General features: G+C 42.2%; 1 long non-coding RNA gene across 5 annotated transcripts in view; it reads right to left on the minus strand.

Moving 5' to 3' along the window:
* Positions 1 to 399: 399 nt before the first annotated feature.
* The window catches only part of LOC131511807 (uncharacterized), a 37,380-nt gene continuing 21,437 nt past the window's right edge, over positions 400 to 16,342 (minus strand). The window contains exons 3-7 of one of the 5 annotated variants that reach the window (XR_009261747.1): positions 9,676 to 9,749; positions 7,298 to 7,409; positions 2,683 to 2,837; positions 1,464 to 1,761; positions 400 to 1,155 (exon numbers count right to left, since the gene is read on the minus strand). This is a non-coding gene — a long non-coding RNA (uncharacterized LOC131511807). Of the gene's footprint in view, positions 1,762 to 2,682; positions 2,838 to 6,236; positions 6,417 to 7,297; positions 7,410 to 7,470; positions 8,252 to 9,675; positions 9,750 to 13,955; positions 14,098 to 16,342 lie in introns of those variants that run through there. The other 4 variants (XR_009261745.1, XR_009261748.1, XR_009261746.1 and 1 more) reach the window with 4 other exon arrangements.

The following is a 16,342-nucleotide window of genomic DNA, read 5'->3' on the forward strand; positions in this document are numbered from 1 at the left end:
GTGGGACGGGAACAGACAAGGGGAGGCTTTTGTCTTGGGGGTATTATGTGAGTTTGTTAAAATTGTCATGGATTAACTTTCACATTAAATAAAAGGAAAGGAAGAGAGAGAAGCAAGTCCTACAAGCTTAAGGCCACCAAGCAGAAGAGACAAACTGAAGATCCACAAATACAAAGAGGATAACTGATCAAAGCAGGTCAGAGGTGGAATGCTTGGGTGGCTCAGTCGGTGAACATCCGGCTTCGGCTCAGGTCATGATCTCACAGTTCGTGAGTTCGAGCCCTGCGTTAGGCTCTTTGCTGACCACTCGGAGCCTGGAGCCTGCTTCGGATTCTGTGTCTCCCTCTCTCTCTCTCTCTCAAAAATAAATAAACATTAAAAGCAGGTCAGAGGGGTTAAAGCAAATTAGAGATAGGAGTCAGGAAAGTGAGCTAATTCAAGAGCAGGGCAGGGCAGCGGGGAGGGACTGGGACCTAGGTGACCTAATTCCAGGAGCAGCACTGTTGACTCTCTGGCCTCCAGGCCACTTCCGGCCTCACGTGTGAGGCTGTCAGAGCCTCCCTCAGTTACACTGCGCTTTGAAGGAGGAGTAGCAGAGTTCAGATGATGAGCCCCAGCCTTCCAGCTTTCTCTACCTCAGTACTCCGTTCCTATATCCCTGAGGACAGAGAAGGTGGAGCGCTTCTGCCTTCTCTTACCAGCTCCTTTCACCAAAGCAGGTCTTTTCTTCTTTGCTCCTTGTGAGACTTCTCAAAGCCTTTAGCAAGCTTTATTTTTTTTTTATTTTTTTATTTTTTGCATTATGAAGCTCTAACAGGGGATGCTGTATGCAGCATTTCCAAAAATGATCTGGCCACAGAGCACTCTTTCATTAGGTAATATATTTTAATTGTAATTAAGTTTTAATTACACAAGTACTCTGTGGGTGTTTTCTCCTTGTAAAGAACATCCAGTCTACCCTGCTGGAGGGAAAGGCCACATGGAAAAAGAGGCCCTGGAGGATGAGACACCACATGGTGAGAGAAATCAAGTAGAAAAGGTCCAAGGCATAGCAGCCTTGAGGGTGGGGCCATCTTGACCATCCAGCCCAGTCCTGCTGAATGCAGTTGCACGAGAGGGCCAGATGGTTCTGTGTGGAAGAACCCTGTGGGAAGTCTTGACCCAGAGAATCATGAGAAATAATTGATTTTTGTTTTAAGCCACTAAGCTTCAGTGTGGTTCCTTATGCAGCAATAGATAACAGATACATTCTCTCATCCCATCCCCAATGTCAATCTCCCCCTTCCCCAAGGAAACATTATCTTGAAATTTGTCTTTATCATTACTTGGCTTTTTAAAAAAAAGATAGTTCTATCAAGTATTGTTTTGCAATATAATATATGATTTGTAGCTGTTTTTGAGCATTATAAATATAGATTCATGCTACATGTATTTTGGGGAGAATAGAATTGTGGAATACTCACCCAATGAAATACTGTCACACTAGTGAAAATGAATATTGCCACACACAATACCACGGGTGGATGAAAAGCTTAGAGTCATAGTGTTGTATTGAAAACAGCAAATTGCAAAAGACTATAATACAGATCATTCATCTTTTCGTATCATTATTGGCCATTTCTTCTTCTTTGATTTTCTGGTTCATTTCTTTTATCCATTTTTCTTTTGGGTTGTTTGTCTTTTTCTTATTGATTTGTTGGAATTCTTTATTCATTTTTAGAAGTGTCCCACTGAAGGTAGAGTACTAGGAATTACTTGAATCTGGAGAAACATTTCCAAGAATAGAGTTTAAAATTACCAAATCAGGGGCGCCTGGGTGGCGCAGTCGGTTAAGCCTCCGACTTCAGCCAGGTCACGATCTCGCGGTCCGTGAGTTCGAGCCCCGCGTCAGGCTCTGGGCTGATGGCTCGGAGCCTGGAGCCTGTTTCCGATTCTGTGTCTCCCTCTCTCTCTGCCCCTCCCCCGTTCATGCTTTGTCTCTCTCTGTCCCAAAAATAAATAAAAAACGTTGAAAAAAAAAATTTTTAAAAAAATAAAATTACCAAATCATACCAACCAACAAAAAGCACCCTGGAAGGTATTGAAAAAAATTGGACAAAATTAATAACAAATTACCAGGCTCTTCAACTTCTGGGCTAAAAATTCCAAGGATCAAAGACCCAAAAGAGTTTTGGGCTCTATTGCCAGATAAGAGGCTATTTATATACATCCACACTGCACAGAGGTTCTATTTCATATTTTCTTCGCTACCAATAGGAAATGCATCATTTAACTTGAGATATGGCCCCCCTTTTAAACATTTCTTAGGATAGACCAATGAATTACTGTTCTCCCAGCAGCGAATTTATATTGCACTAAGAAAAAATAGACTCCTTTAACCCCTGAAGAGTCACATTTCTTTCATTTAGGTCACTTGATAGGGCCATTACAGACTCCGATAAGACATGTGGGACTCTGTTTAATATCAGGCAATTTTCTTGTGCCTCTTCATTTATTAAAAGAATGTATCCATTAGCAGTCATTAGTACATTCTGTCAAGATGGAGGCTAAATTATCCTCGATGGCTTAAGAGAAAATGCTTTTTGAAGAAAAATAATGGCATTAATTGCTCAGTGGAATAGATACGGCTTTCTTTGTCATAACCTCTCCCTCCTCCCCCCAGTGCAATTGGACACTGCTTACCTCTGTGAAAGATCCAGGCCATTTTCTCCTTACCCTATGAGTCAGCTCCTTGCTCCAGCCTGTGGCCTCTCCAGTGGCAGGCCACTATCCACAGGGAATACACAGAGCTCCTCGGCCCATCACAGTGAGGAAACTTGACCGATTCCTCTTGCTCCCTAATTCATCCAAGGGTGGAAGAGGAAGGAGATGCCTCACTTAGCAAACAATCTCATTTGAAGGGACTCAGTTTTAGCAACAGGAAGCAAACCACATTAGAGAAATAATTGCCCTCCTATAGCTCCAAACTGAAACCCATCTCCTTTTTGACCTTTCATTTGGAACATATGCTCTCTGGAATGTGTGGTTGGAGGAAGGAGGTTGTAGGAGTGTATGTTTGTGTGTGGTATGTTTTCATAATTAAAAACAAATTTCCTATGTACCTTTTTTATTAAAAATCTTAAGGTTTGATTAGTGAAAAGCTCCCATCTCCTAATATGGGTATATCTCCAGGTTCTGTCTTTCTCTTACTCCCTCCCTCTCAGATTATGTCAGTTCTCACAGGCATTAGTAATTACATCTGTTTTAGTTAAGATATGTTCAGGGGAAAGTAATAAAATACCAACTAACAGAAACATAAGTAACAAAGACGTTTAATAAACTTGTGTGTAACAAGAAGTCTGGAGGTAGGCAATTCCAGACTTGGTTCAGCAGATCAACAAGGACACCAGTGACTGACCAAAGGTTCTTACTCTCTTTCCGCTTTGTCACCATCACTGTGACATATGTGTCAGCCATATCTCTCAACACGTCAAGCCACATCTCTCCAACAATCCCATTCTCTCCTGACAGGGTCGCAAGCAGGAAGGAAAGAAATGAAAGCCAAACGGCCTTCTCCTCATGGAGGTCTGTTTTATCAGGAAGAAAATCCTTCCAGAAGTCCCTTGGCCATTGGCCAGAATTGGATCACATGTTCACCCCTTGACCAACCAAAGGGAAATAAGTTATCATGTTTGGACCTTGGCCAGTCATGATTTATCCTCCCTGTCTGAGCCATTGCAACCCAAACACAGGTGGGATTCTACTCAGAAGAAAAGAGGAATTGAGGAGGCAACAGCTCCCAGATCTTATTTCCAGCCCTGACCAGCTCTAGTTACATCTTTCCAACTGCCTAATGGGCAGCACTACCTCTTGTCCTACTACCATCCCAAACTCAGTCATTTGGGGAACAGATTCCTTTCTCTTATCTCCTAATACTGCCTCTCTTTTCTGCGTTTCCTGACATTTCCAGTGGTAATTTCATCCACCCATTATGGAGGCTTTGAAATTTAGGATTACTTTTGATGTCCTCTCTGTCTGGACTTCCTTACCCAGTTGGTCCCCAAGAGAAGTCAATTCTCTGTCTTCCTAACATCTTCTACTCTGGTTCATCGTTCCCACTCTTTTTGCCACTTCTGCCGTCATGCTGTTCCAGTGGCACATGGGCCCCTTCATGTCATCTGAAATAGGCCCCAGCCTCAGAGTCACGCCCTCTGCAACCACACTCACCTTCTTCAAGCCTGCAGTCCTCATTCCTCCCACATCTAGAAACATACACCCATGGGAAAAAACTTTTTAGTTTGGGTTTTAAGATATACTACATTACATTTGAAAACGCTTCCCCATTATTCTTTGCTCCAGTCATACTGGTCAGTTCACTGTTCCCTGAAATATGCTTTATGCACCCATTTGTCCACACCATTCCCTTTAAAAAGAAACTTCAGAGTTAAATAACTAGACAAGTGTAACTCTGCAATGGCCATATTACTGGTGCTTTACAATGTGCCAAAATAATAGTTGCAAGGTAAATAATGACATAATATCCATAGTCAAATATTGGGGAAAGTTTTAAAAATATTTCATCCTAGTGTTGAGCTTCAGAGAGTTCAGAGCCCTTTTAAAAGATAAAGGTAGTAGCACTCTAGACCAGGACTGTAATAGATTCTTCAAAAGAGTAGCAATAGGATAGGGGCACCTGGGTGGGCGGGGGGGGGGGGGGGGGGGGGTTGGTGTTCAGTCGATTAAGCATGACTCTTGGTGTCAGTTCAGGTCATGATCTCACAGTTAGTGGGATTGAGCCCCAAGTCGGGGCACTGTTAGTGCAAACCCTGCTTGGGATTCTCTCTCTCTCTCCACCTCCCACCTCCCACCCCTCAAGATAAATAAACTTAAAAAAAAAAAAGAGTAGAAGTAAATCTATACAGTATGATGTCATCTCTTGGGGGAAGGACCATTTATTCGTTCATTCATTGGTAATCAGGAGATTGCAATTTCATTGCCTGACAACTGCCAGGCAGAATTCTTGGCAGGAGAACTCTCTATATTTAGGAAAATATCTTGACAAATTGCTTGGGGGTAGAAAGTGAGGTTCAGACAGAATCTGACTACACTATTTTTATCAGGGTGCCATGCTCGTGTCTAGGTAAGTGAAGGACTTATCTTCTTAAGCATTTTTTCAGAACGAAAAAACAAATCACTCGAAGAAAAACGGCAAGGTTATCAAGGCAGAACCTTGGGTCGAAAACCAGGATATACTCCGAACTGTTTTCTGTTCAAATATTTTATGAACAAAAAAGTAGGAGGCTTTGGGCTTGGCTGTTAAGATCAGGTGAAGGTAGGGTCTGGTATCAAGTTGCCCATAGGGCTTCTCTGAAGGAATTTGTCAAAGTACAGCTTTTTGTTAATATCTAGGGTTTATAAGCCTAGCAGGAACTCTGGCTCTGTCCCTTCAAAGCTTTGTCGAAACTCTATGAACTCATTTCTTCATTTGGAAGATAGAAGTGGGGGTGGGGGTAGGGGGGACACTATACTCCACCCAGGCCTGCTTTGTATTGTGTTTCCTATATGCATCCACACATTTATGTTAAGCTGACTTCTCATTTTTTGATTCACATTTCTTTGGTAAAATTGTCTGTATCAGTAGTGATGCCTTTGGCTAAAAGTAACAGAAACTCCATTTCAACTGGTTCATACCTTAAAGGGGATTTACTGACTCATGCAACTAAAAGAGTCCAGATGTACAATAGCCATCAAGTGTGGTTCCATCAGCCTCCAAACTGCCTCTCTATCATCTGTTTGGTCCCTCCCTCTTTTGTGGGTTCGCAGCATAGTCAGGCTGACGGCAAGGTGACCGTAGCATCTCCTGGCTTTGCAATCTGGCCATAACAATGTCCAAAGAAGAGGACCACTCCGCTCAGTAACACGGCTGTTAAGAGTGAGACCTCTTAAACACTCTTTACCCTAGACAATAGATGTCACATGTGCACTGTAAAAAACTTGAAAAATAGAGACAAACAGATTGAAAATCATAACTCAGTCACTCAGAAAACCACTCCTTTAGCATTTTTCTTCTAACGAGTTTTTGCAATTGTTAAGATTCTAGAGTTTCAGCAATTTTGAATCCTTTTTATTTAATATTATGTCACAATCATTTTCCACATCATTATAAATCTCTTGAAAATAGTACTTTTAATGATGACACAGTGCTCAATTAATTTATGTTCTAAAATGGAAAAAAAAAAAAAAGTGAGACCTCTTACCCTGAAACTCCTGCCAAACCTTCCATTGCATCATCTCATTGGCGAGAATTTGGTCAGATGCCCACCCCTGAACCAATCCCTTTGGCCTGAGGAATGTCACACACTAACTAAGGTCTGGATTCCTAGACTTTTTCTGCAGCAAGGAGGGAAGATTATTCAGACCAATCAAGCCCACACCACAACTGGAGGTGGAGTCAACTTCCCTAAACCTCAGGGCTGCATGGACCCAAAAAAACTCCCTGAACAAATCAGGGGGCCGCCAGAAACAGGCAAAAGGAAATGGATGCTGGGTAAGCATCTTCAAAGTTCCTTCTGTACAAAATTATAGAATACCTATCTCATCTCATACCACTAAACAGGATACAGGCATGTCTGATAACCAGAGGCTGTAATGTTCACAGAGTTCAAGTCTGCCAGATCTTTATCTAACAGGAAATGGGAAGCATGTAAACAGTGACCGCTCTGTGGGTAACCATCCACCAGCATACGTGAAGCCAATTGTTTCCACTCCATATGGGATACTAATCAGCTTAATTATGTGGGGGGGAAAAAAAAAAACAACAACTCAAGAACCAAAACTGCTCCAACGTTTCACCGGAGTTGGGGGGAAAAAAAGGTGAAAAATATGCTTTCTTCAAACAGAACAGGAAAATGTTTGAAAGGAACGATCAAAAGTGAAATATTCTTTAATCGCTGGGGTTTTTTTCACCAGAGGAACATAAAAGATGTTGGAAAATATACTCTGTTCAGATAGAAAAATAGAGTGTTGGAAAAGATCAATCAGAGACTGAGCAGTTTTTAATTGTCAGTCATTAATATCCATTTTTATTCTGCTACCAAATTTACACTCAGCATTTACATAATATTTGCAAAATACTATGTTTATCGGTTTTGTGGGTGTGGCGAGAAGTCTGTCAATCCAACCCTGCTTTTGGTCTCAAATTGACTTAGAAGAACAGTCAATCCATTCTTCCAACAAAACATCTATTGAGGGCCTCTGACGTACCAGGCTGCCCCGTGCCTGCTGTATAGTCACATGGTCAGCCAGCTGCCTTCCTTACCTTTCATAGAAAGAGGGTGCCTTGGAGGCCATCATCCAAGGCCCTTCTTTTGAGCACCCTGATCCTTCCTCTGATGCCAGCTCAGATGGGTCACCGACTTATTAAGCTCCCACTACCAAGAAAGAACAATACAAAATGCGTTGTGCGAAGATAAAGAGAAATCATTAACATACCTCATATTCCTGGGACCTTCGCAACCTTTCTGGAGATATAGCACCACCAGGAAAGAAAGAAGAGCCCATCTTCTTTCAAAGAGTTGGTGAACTGACACTGGAAGGGTAGGTAGTGCAGGAGTAAACTATGTCCAGGTTAATATTATATGTGTGCAGGGTGGGAAGGGAGACTGGCATGAATGGAGAACAGTGGGGATGAACCACTAAAGGCTAAACTGTGGAAGGCTTGGAAGTCAGAGATAGATTTAGACCCCATGGGCTAAGGAAAAGGGAAATGGTTTACATCTCAAAAGCAAGGCTGTGATCCAGTGCTTCCTCCCCCCGCCCCCCCCCCCCCAAATCCTGCCTGTTGAAGCAGCCAATGTGGTACAGTAGAAAGAGTAAAGCCTTTGGTGTCCAGCTAACCTAGGGTAGAATCCTGGGTCAACCACTTGCCAGCCACGTGACCTTGGGAAAACTACTTATCCTCCCTGAGCCTCGGTTTTCTCATGTAAATAAAGAAATGAAGCCCATGTTCTAAAGTTGTGCTGTCTAGTGAGGTAGACATAAGCCCTGTGTAGCTATTGCACTTGAAATGCAGCTTGTCCAAATTCAGATGTGCTCTTAGTATGAAATGTACACCAGATTTGGAAAATTGAGTATGAAAAAGTAAAAAGAAAAATATCTCATAATTCTTTATATTGATTATATGCTGAAATGATAATGTCGGATATATTGGGTTAAATAAAATACATTATGGAAATTCATTTTATCTGTTTCTTTTTGCTTCTTGTAATGTAGCTATTGGAAACTTTAAAATTACATAGCTATAATGTTAGGCAAGGCAAGAAACAGTTCTTTTTTTCTGGAAGGAACTGGAAGTAGAATTTTGTTCCTTAATGTCTTTAAAATCAGTGAGCACAGTAATTTGTAAACATGGCTACAATTTCTATCAATGCCAGTTGGCCGTGTCCTCCTACTCAGACTCTGAGCTGAACTTGCTACTTGCTTTGCTGATGGGACTTGAGCAAACAGGGTGCGAGCAGAGGCTGTCAAAGTGCTTGTGCATCAGGGCTAACTCTCCTGTGTTCTTGGGAACCTCACAGCTAAATGAATAAACCCAAGCTAGCCTGCTGAATGACAAAAGATACATGGTCAAGTTTCCCCAATGCCCCAGCTGTCATGGAGCCAACCACCAGACATGTAAGTAAGGTCATTCTAGGTCATCCAGCCCCAACTGAGCTGATCTAGCTGACCCATAGAATCATGAGAAATCATAAATGTTTATTGTTTTAACATAAGTTTTGGGGCATCTTGTGCAGCAAAGGGTAGCTGGTAGAGTGTGGATGGGTCCATGACAGCCATGATATTGGTAGAATCTTCACCAGAGTCTGGGGAAGAATGGAGACTGAAAAATTCCAGTTAATCTGGTCTCTGAGGGGAGAACTTTCAACTGCGTTCATAAACACATATACACTGACACACACACACACACACACACACACAACTGAGAGGAGAATTAGAAATGTGGGTGTAAACAGATTAAAGATCTCACACAGGATTTTCCAACCTTTTGGGGCATAAAGATTTCTTTTTCTGAGGGCAAAACACTTGGACAGTTGTTTATTAATATCTATCTATTGACAGAGAACATATATAATGCCCAGAGAGCCCCTGCTGGTATTTACATGCATTTATGAAATTGAAATAAAAGAAGTCTTTCTAGATGGATCAATTAAAATATGGTGCCACCTGGGGATGACTCGGCCCCAAAGTAGGACAAATGGCTCATGGAAAGGAATTGGGGTTCGTTTTCAACCCTTGTATGAGCCCCCTCATACAAGGCACTTGGGGTCAGGGGACAATCCATTTAACCATAGGGAAGCCCTGATGACCCAAAGACTCTATGGATTCAGTAAAGCCTTGAAATAAAACTGTGTTTGGCTCATAGGAACAGAATCTGGATGAATTTGAAAAATAGTCATTATTTTACAGAAAAGACAAAAAAAAAGCTTTGAGGTTTGAAATGGATTCAGACTACTTGCCATAAACTTATACTTCCCCAAGGCTCTATAGTCCAGAGCTGGGTTCAGACAACTCCAGATTGTGTTTAATGGTCACAGTGGGGCAAGAGTGAGTGTGACATTGTCCATCTCTGGCCTGAACTCAGTTCACAGCTGCAGATCAAGTGTGAGTATTGGCAAAGGAAATACAGTGACAACTTACCACTTCGCCCCACATTGAAATCAAGGGATATGATGCTAAATTAATCCTTTTACGTTTTGTTCACACGTATTTTTCTGTGAAAAAAAGATGCCTACAAGTGAATAATCTTAACATAAAATTCTGAGTTATTAATAGCACTCAGTTTGAGCCATGAGTTAATTTAGCCACCCAAGTGTCCCAGCGTAACCGAAATGTGCCATCTTAAAAACTGCTCCAGTGCATCAGGTTCCCCCAAAAGGGCACAGATTCCAAAGATGGGCATTGGAACATTATTCTATCGCTCCTCACATCCAACCAAACACTAAATTCAATACAGAAATATGCCTTCGTATCCGTTGACTGTTCTCTTGAGACTGTGTGATCCTCTGCAACGATGTCTTGTGTTTGCATGAGGCATTCGCTTTTTTAGAGCCCATTCATGAAACCACAGAACATAAACCACAGAACTATTTTAGACAGTTAAAATAAGTTTTTCTTTTCACAGTGATCTTATGGGATGACAGGGGCAAGCACTGCACTTTTGCCTGCTTCAGAGATGGGGGGAAATTGCAGGACAGAGACGGTATTCCCAAAAGTATTAGCAGAACTAGTCAGTGCCCGCTCTCCCCACTAACATGTAGCTGCTTTCTAAGGGGCAATAGGACATCCCAAGGACCATACTTTTCAACTCATTAGTTAACCCAAGCCAGTGGCGTGCTGGCAAATGTATAACAACTGAATCTCCAAGTGACAAAGCCGTGATTTGCACAACTTGCCAATTTCCATGGTATAAAGACGCCTATTGCAGCTGATACCCAGCTACCGCGTGATATCACCGAGTGCAGCTGGGGAGAGGTGCTCAGCAATACTCCATTATTTAGTATTTCTGTACAATAGACCTCAGCAACCTCAAGAATGTGATAGTAGTAAAATGTAGTCAAATAATTAGTACATGATGAATTTTGAATATTTGTTACCTCCATTTTTAAATAGAATTTATTTAATTGTAAGTTCTTATAAGTTAATTTTTAATGATGGCCGTATCACCCAATTCCTGAAAATTTAACAATTGTCTCTCACTCGTCAGGAGGAGCTAACTTTGCATGCTCCCTGCTCCCCCCCCCCCCCCCCCAAGCCTTCCTTTCAAGTTATTTCAGTTTTAAAATAAAATACATATTACCCCTAGGGGGCACAGCCAGGGATACACTTAACTCAGTCCTCCCCAACTAACACATATTTTGACACTTTTTAGGTTGCACAAGCGAACGCATAGCAATTTGTAGATGGCCTGGGCTAAAAGTCAAAGACAAGTGCTAGAAGCAGAGGTCTGAGGACCGTTGATAGGATTAAGGAATATGCACTGAGGAATGTTCATACAACCTTCCTGAAGACCAGAACAAAGAAAATCTGCCCTCCTGTTGCAGAAGAAGAGAGTACCTTTGGTCTGAATTATTCCGCTTTCGCTACTGACTGAACTAAACCAAATTATTACACAAGTTTCCATTTTCTTCTAGCTTGGCCTAAGGTTTATGTTTGGGACATAAAATATTAGCACTGGGAAAGATAGTACTCAAGCCCGCCTCATCAGTTTACAGAGAGAAACCCAGCAGATGAGGGAATAGAGTAAGGCAAATAAGGTACTGGGGGTGCAAAATTTAAAGAGGCATGTATTCTCAGGGTCAAGTGCAGTAAGGATCCAGTGTCTCCTTAAATTTTGCACTCGAGGCACCTCACTCACTTCACCTTCTCCTGGTCCTGAAACAAATGCCCAAAGAGGTCCAGTTTTCTCTGCTAGCTGGAACTAATACAGGTCCTTTAACCTCTGCTCTGGAATCTTCCCCCTCCAGTAGGCTACCCCCAGCTCTGGCCAACCTTTGGAGGGAAGACCTTCAAAACCACGCAGGAAGTTTTGTGCCCAGCTAGAGTAGCAGTTCTGGCTCTCAATCGAGGTGGCATAATAGAATATCCCCAGGGAGCCTTAACTGTTTCTGATTCCCGGGTGCCACTCAGATTTTAATTTCAGACTTGTTCTGAGATGGGCCCTGCATCATATTTATTTGTTTTTTTTTTTAATTTTTTTTAACATTTATTCATTTTTGAGAGAGAGAGACAGAGACAGACAGACAGACAGAGCATTAGTGGGGGAGGAGCAGAGAGAGAGGGAGACACAGAATCCAAAGCAGGCTCCAGGTTCCGAGCTGTCAGCACAGAGCCCGACGTGGGGCTTGAACTCACAAACCATGAGATCATGACCTGAGCTGAAGTCAGATGATTAACCAACTGAGCCACCCAGGTGCCCCTGTTTATTTGTTTTTAAAGCTCCACTGTGATTATTATATGCAGCCAAGGTTGAGAACCATTGCATAATAAAAACAATAATAATAATAACTGTCCAAATAAAAACCCAGATTAGTTAAGAAAGGGCAGGTTTTGTTTAAGCCGTGGTGTGGAACATCATTGTTTGTGTCCTTTCCCATTGTTATTGTTAATTCAGTACATTATCTGCATCCATAAAGAACTACTTTGTTTAAGAAAAAATGAAAATCAAACAAGCAGGTAGCACCTTGGCCTGCATTAAGACTGCACTGATTCTGTCCCACAGTGCAAGACCTCACCCACCACAAGGCAATCATAGTATTCCAACAGGTGGACTTTTGCACTCTCAGTGGGAAAAATGCAAACCAATATATATACAAGGGTGGGGCACCTGGGTGGCTCAGTTGGTTAAGCGTCTGTCTTCCACTCAGGTCATGATCTCACTACTCGTGAGTTCAAGCCCCACATCGCGCTCTGTGCTAACAGCTTGGAGCCTGGAGCCTGCTTCAGATTCTGTGTCTCCTTCTCTCTCTGCCCCTTCCTGCTCACGCTCTGTCTCTCTCTGTCTCTCAAAAATAAATAAATGTAAAAAAAATGTTTTTAATAAATGAACATTTAAAAAATTAAAAAATATATATAAACAAGGGAAAATAGAACCATTTGACCAAACAACGACTTTGCTAATTTACAAATCACTCCTCTTATTGATTGAGACACAGAGGATCCTCCAAAAGGAAGAGTGATTTTACCATTTTCATCAGTGTTTGTCAGAGATTTGAGAGCAAGAATTCTGCATTTATTCAAAAATATTCTAGACTATAGGCTTTTTAGTAACATGGGTATACCCAGAAATCCCTATTTCACTCAAGAAAAAGTAAACTCTATGAATCAATTTGTGGTGGTGGTTCCCTGATTGCATACATTAGTCAAAACTCATAGAACTGTACACACTAAAAGTGGTCAATCTCACTGTAAGTAAATAGCATCTCAATTTTTAAAAATTAAACATAGGGAGGGGCGCCTGGGTGGGTCAGTCAACTCTTGACTTAGACTCGGCCCCACGTGGTTCATGAAGTCCAGCCCCACATCGGGCTCTACACTGACAGTGCGAAGCTTGTTTGGGATTCTCTCTCTCCTTCTCTCTCTGCCCCTCCTGTGTGTTCAATCTCTCTCTCTCTCTCTCTCTCTCTCTCTCTCTATCAAAATGGATGAATAAACTTAAAAAATAAAATAAAATTGCTCTTCTGAAGGCATTGTTTGTATTGCAGGCCAGCATCTCTGAGACTAAAGACCCACTCAGTTGCCTGTGTAATCCTGGGTATCCCGTTTAAGCCCAAGTTATTCATCTTTGAGAACTAACAAAATCAGGTATTAGAAATCATGGTATCACTGAGTAGAATAAATTGTCTGTGAATTTAAATGCAACAATAGTAGAAAGTTTGCCATATGTCAGGCACCGTAATGAAATGATCAAACTTTTCTTTTCAACAGGACCACTCTGGCTTCTATGTTGAGAAGTGATAGAGGTGAAGGGAGGAAGGGGTGTGAACAAAGTGGAAGCAGGGAGGCCCATTAGAAGGGTATTGAAACATTCAGGTGAGAGATAGTGATGGTTTGGTCCGCAGTGAAGGTCGTGAAAGTGGTGGGACAAGGTTGCCGTTTGGATATTTTGAAGACAGAATCCATCACCTTTGCCGATAGATTGGATTTGAGGTGTTAGAGAAGAAGAGGAGGCAAGAATGTCCTATAGATTTGAGCTCCTGAATAGCTAGAAGGATGGAGTTGCCATTTCCTGGGATGGGAAGATAAAAGAGAAGGAAATTGCAAAGGACAGAAGGTCAGGTGTTCGGCATGTTAAGAGTGAGATATCTACTAGCTGTCCAGTAGGGTTGTCAAATGGGCAAGTGGAGAAATGAGTCTGGAGTTCAGAGGAAGGGTCAGCACTGCAGGTGGGTAAGCTACAGCCATGAGGCTGGAAAACTTACCATTGGATGAGGGAGGTAAGAAAGAGAAGAGGTCCAAGGACTGGGATCTGGGACACTGCAACATCAGAAGGTTGTGGAGGTAAAGAGCAGCCAGCAAGGGACCGAGCAGGAGCAGCTAACAAGGTAAGAAGAGGGTGATATCCTGGAAGATGAGGGAAGACAGTGTATCTGTAGGGGGAAAGATCTACTGCATCAAAAAGATCTCGGAGTTTAAACTTTTAGTGAGGCAGCCTGAAGGCTGAGTGGCCGGTAGCCCTCCCTGGATCTCAGTCCAAGAGGCCACCCTTCCTTCCTCACTGTCAGCTTGCCCATTTCTATCTCTGTCACGTGTGTTATTACTCTCCCCTGTAGTCAGCTCCATTCTCTATCTTGAGCTCTCCTCTTGGTCATTTCACTATTTCCGGTGCCCTGTGTATGCTCAATAAATGGTTATTGACTAAACAAAAGATGAATGAGTGAGAAAATGGTCAGGGATGGGGACAGGACTGGAGAGAGGTTTATATGCCTCCCATCCCCAATATCTAAGGAAAATGAGTTGTCTTCAAGTGCCACAAGAGTCAGGGTTCAGTTGGAGCCTCTTCTCTTGGCTCACATGCACTGTTATATTTTCAGGAATTCTGATAGCTGGCTATTAAAAACAGCCATAATTTAAAACTACATTATGCAAACTTATACCCAAATAAATACATTAAATGCAAAGGTAATAAAATCTCCACTTCCCAATTATTTCACTACATCTTACTATTCTCTGTGCTCTTGAGTTTACCACTTCTATTGTATCTGAATGGTGGAAACACTATAAAATGTGGTGCTATTGGATTCTTCTTCCCAACATCGCATTCGGTGGTATCATGTTGGTAGCTTAAAACAGAAACAGACTACGGTGAGTGTTTCCACCACAGACACAAGCGCTTTCTACAAATCAGGGATCCCTCCCCCCAGTCTGTTGTTAAACCTTTGCCATCTTACCATTGGCAATGTTCTTTTATTATTATTTTTTTATTTGAGAGAGAGAGAGAGAGAGAGAGAGAGAGAGAGAGAGAGAGAGAAAGTGCACGCATGCACCCATGGGGGGGGGGCAGAGAGAGAGAGAGAGAGAGAGAGAGAATCTTTAAAAAAAATTTTTTTTTTAAATGTTCATTCATCTTTGAGAGAGAGAGAGACAGAGCATGAGCAGGGGAGGGGCGGAGAGAGAGGGAGACACAGAATCCAAAACAGGCTCCAGGCTCCGAGCTGACAGCACAGAGTCCAACACAGGGCTCGAACCCGGGAACGGCATGACTGGAGCGGAAGTTGAACACTCAAACGACTGAGCCACCCAGGTAAATATATATATTTTTAGATGTTTATTTATTTATTTTGGGAGGGGAGGGGCAGAGAGGAAAAGAGAGAAAGAATCCCAAGCAGGCCCCATGCCCAGCACAGAGCCCGATTTGTGGCTTGATCTCACGACTCTGAGATCATGACCTGAGCAGAAATCAAGAGTTGGACGCTTAACCAACTGAGCCACCCAGGCGCCCCAGCCCCTGGTTATTCTATATTTCCTATAACAACCTCCAGTAGGCGACCTTTCTTCAACGGGGGAAAAAAAGATCACTGAATTCTCTGAGAAAGCAACATTTTCTTCTTTTAATTTCTATCTTTTACTTGTGTGGATTGCAGGTGGACAAAACAACCAGTGGATTCACTGAATTCTTTTTCTCCCACCAGTGGTTTGATGGTTTGCAGACAGCTAGTGTTTAGCGCCATCAATCAAAGACGTTTGAACATCACCACTGATGACTTCTCCCCCAACCACCACCCTGCAGCCTCTTCTGCTGGATTCTTATGAGAGAAAGTTTAGATTTATAAAAATCACTCATTATTATTTAACTGGGTCGGCAGCTGAGCTGGTTATGAAACATGTGTCTGGATCGGAAATGTGGGTATAAACTGCCAGACTTTAGGGAATTAAAAAAAAAAACATATATGGTGAATGTGGAGGAGAGTAAGATTATTCCCTTTGAATGCTAAGATTCCAGCCTGATTCCTCTCCAGGTCTCTCTCCAGCTCCTGGATGATGCAATTCATCTCCCCACTGGAGTGCATTATGCTCTCTTTAAAGACCCAGAACTAATGGAATGCTGAGAAAATCAATCCTTTCTTATTATGCAGGCCTGCTGTTTGGTAAATGGAAAGCAAATCCTTTCTTCTTCTAAGTAGGAAAAAAAAAACCAAACAAACTTGAGAGACACCTTGATTATATCCTCTGCATGTCCTGAATGAGAGTCTACACAAAATATCTGTGCTTAACATACATCGAATTCAAGAAGGCCAGGTGCATATCCACTCACAATTCAATGGAGAGACAGCACACACACACCCTCTCTATCTCTCTTTCTTTCTCT

The sequence above is a fragment of the Neofelis nebulosa genome, chromosome 5 (assembly GCF_028018385.1).
Source record: "Neofelis nebulosa isolate mNeoNeb1 chromosome 5, mNeoNeb1.pri, whole genome shotgun sequence".
Classification (NCBI taxonomy): domain Eukaryota; kingdom Metazoa; phylum Chordata; class Mammalia; order Carnivora; family Felidae; genus Neofelis; species Neofelis nebulosa.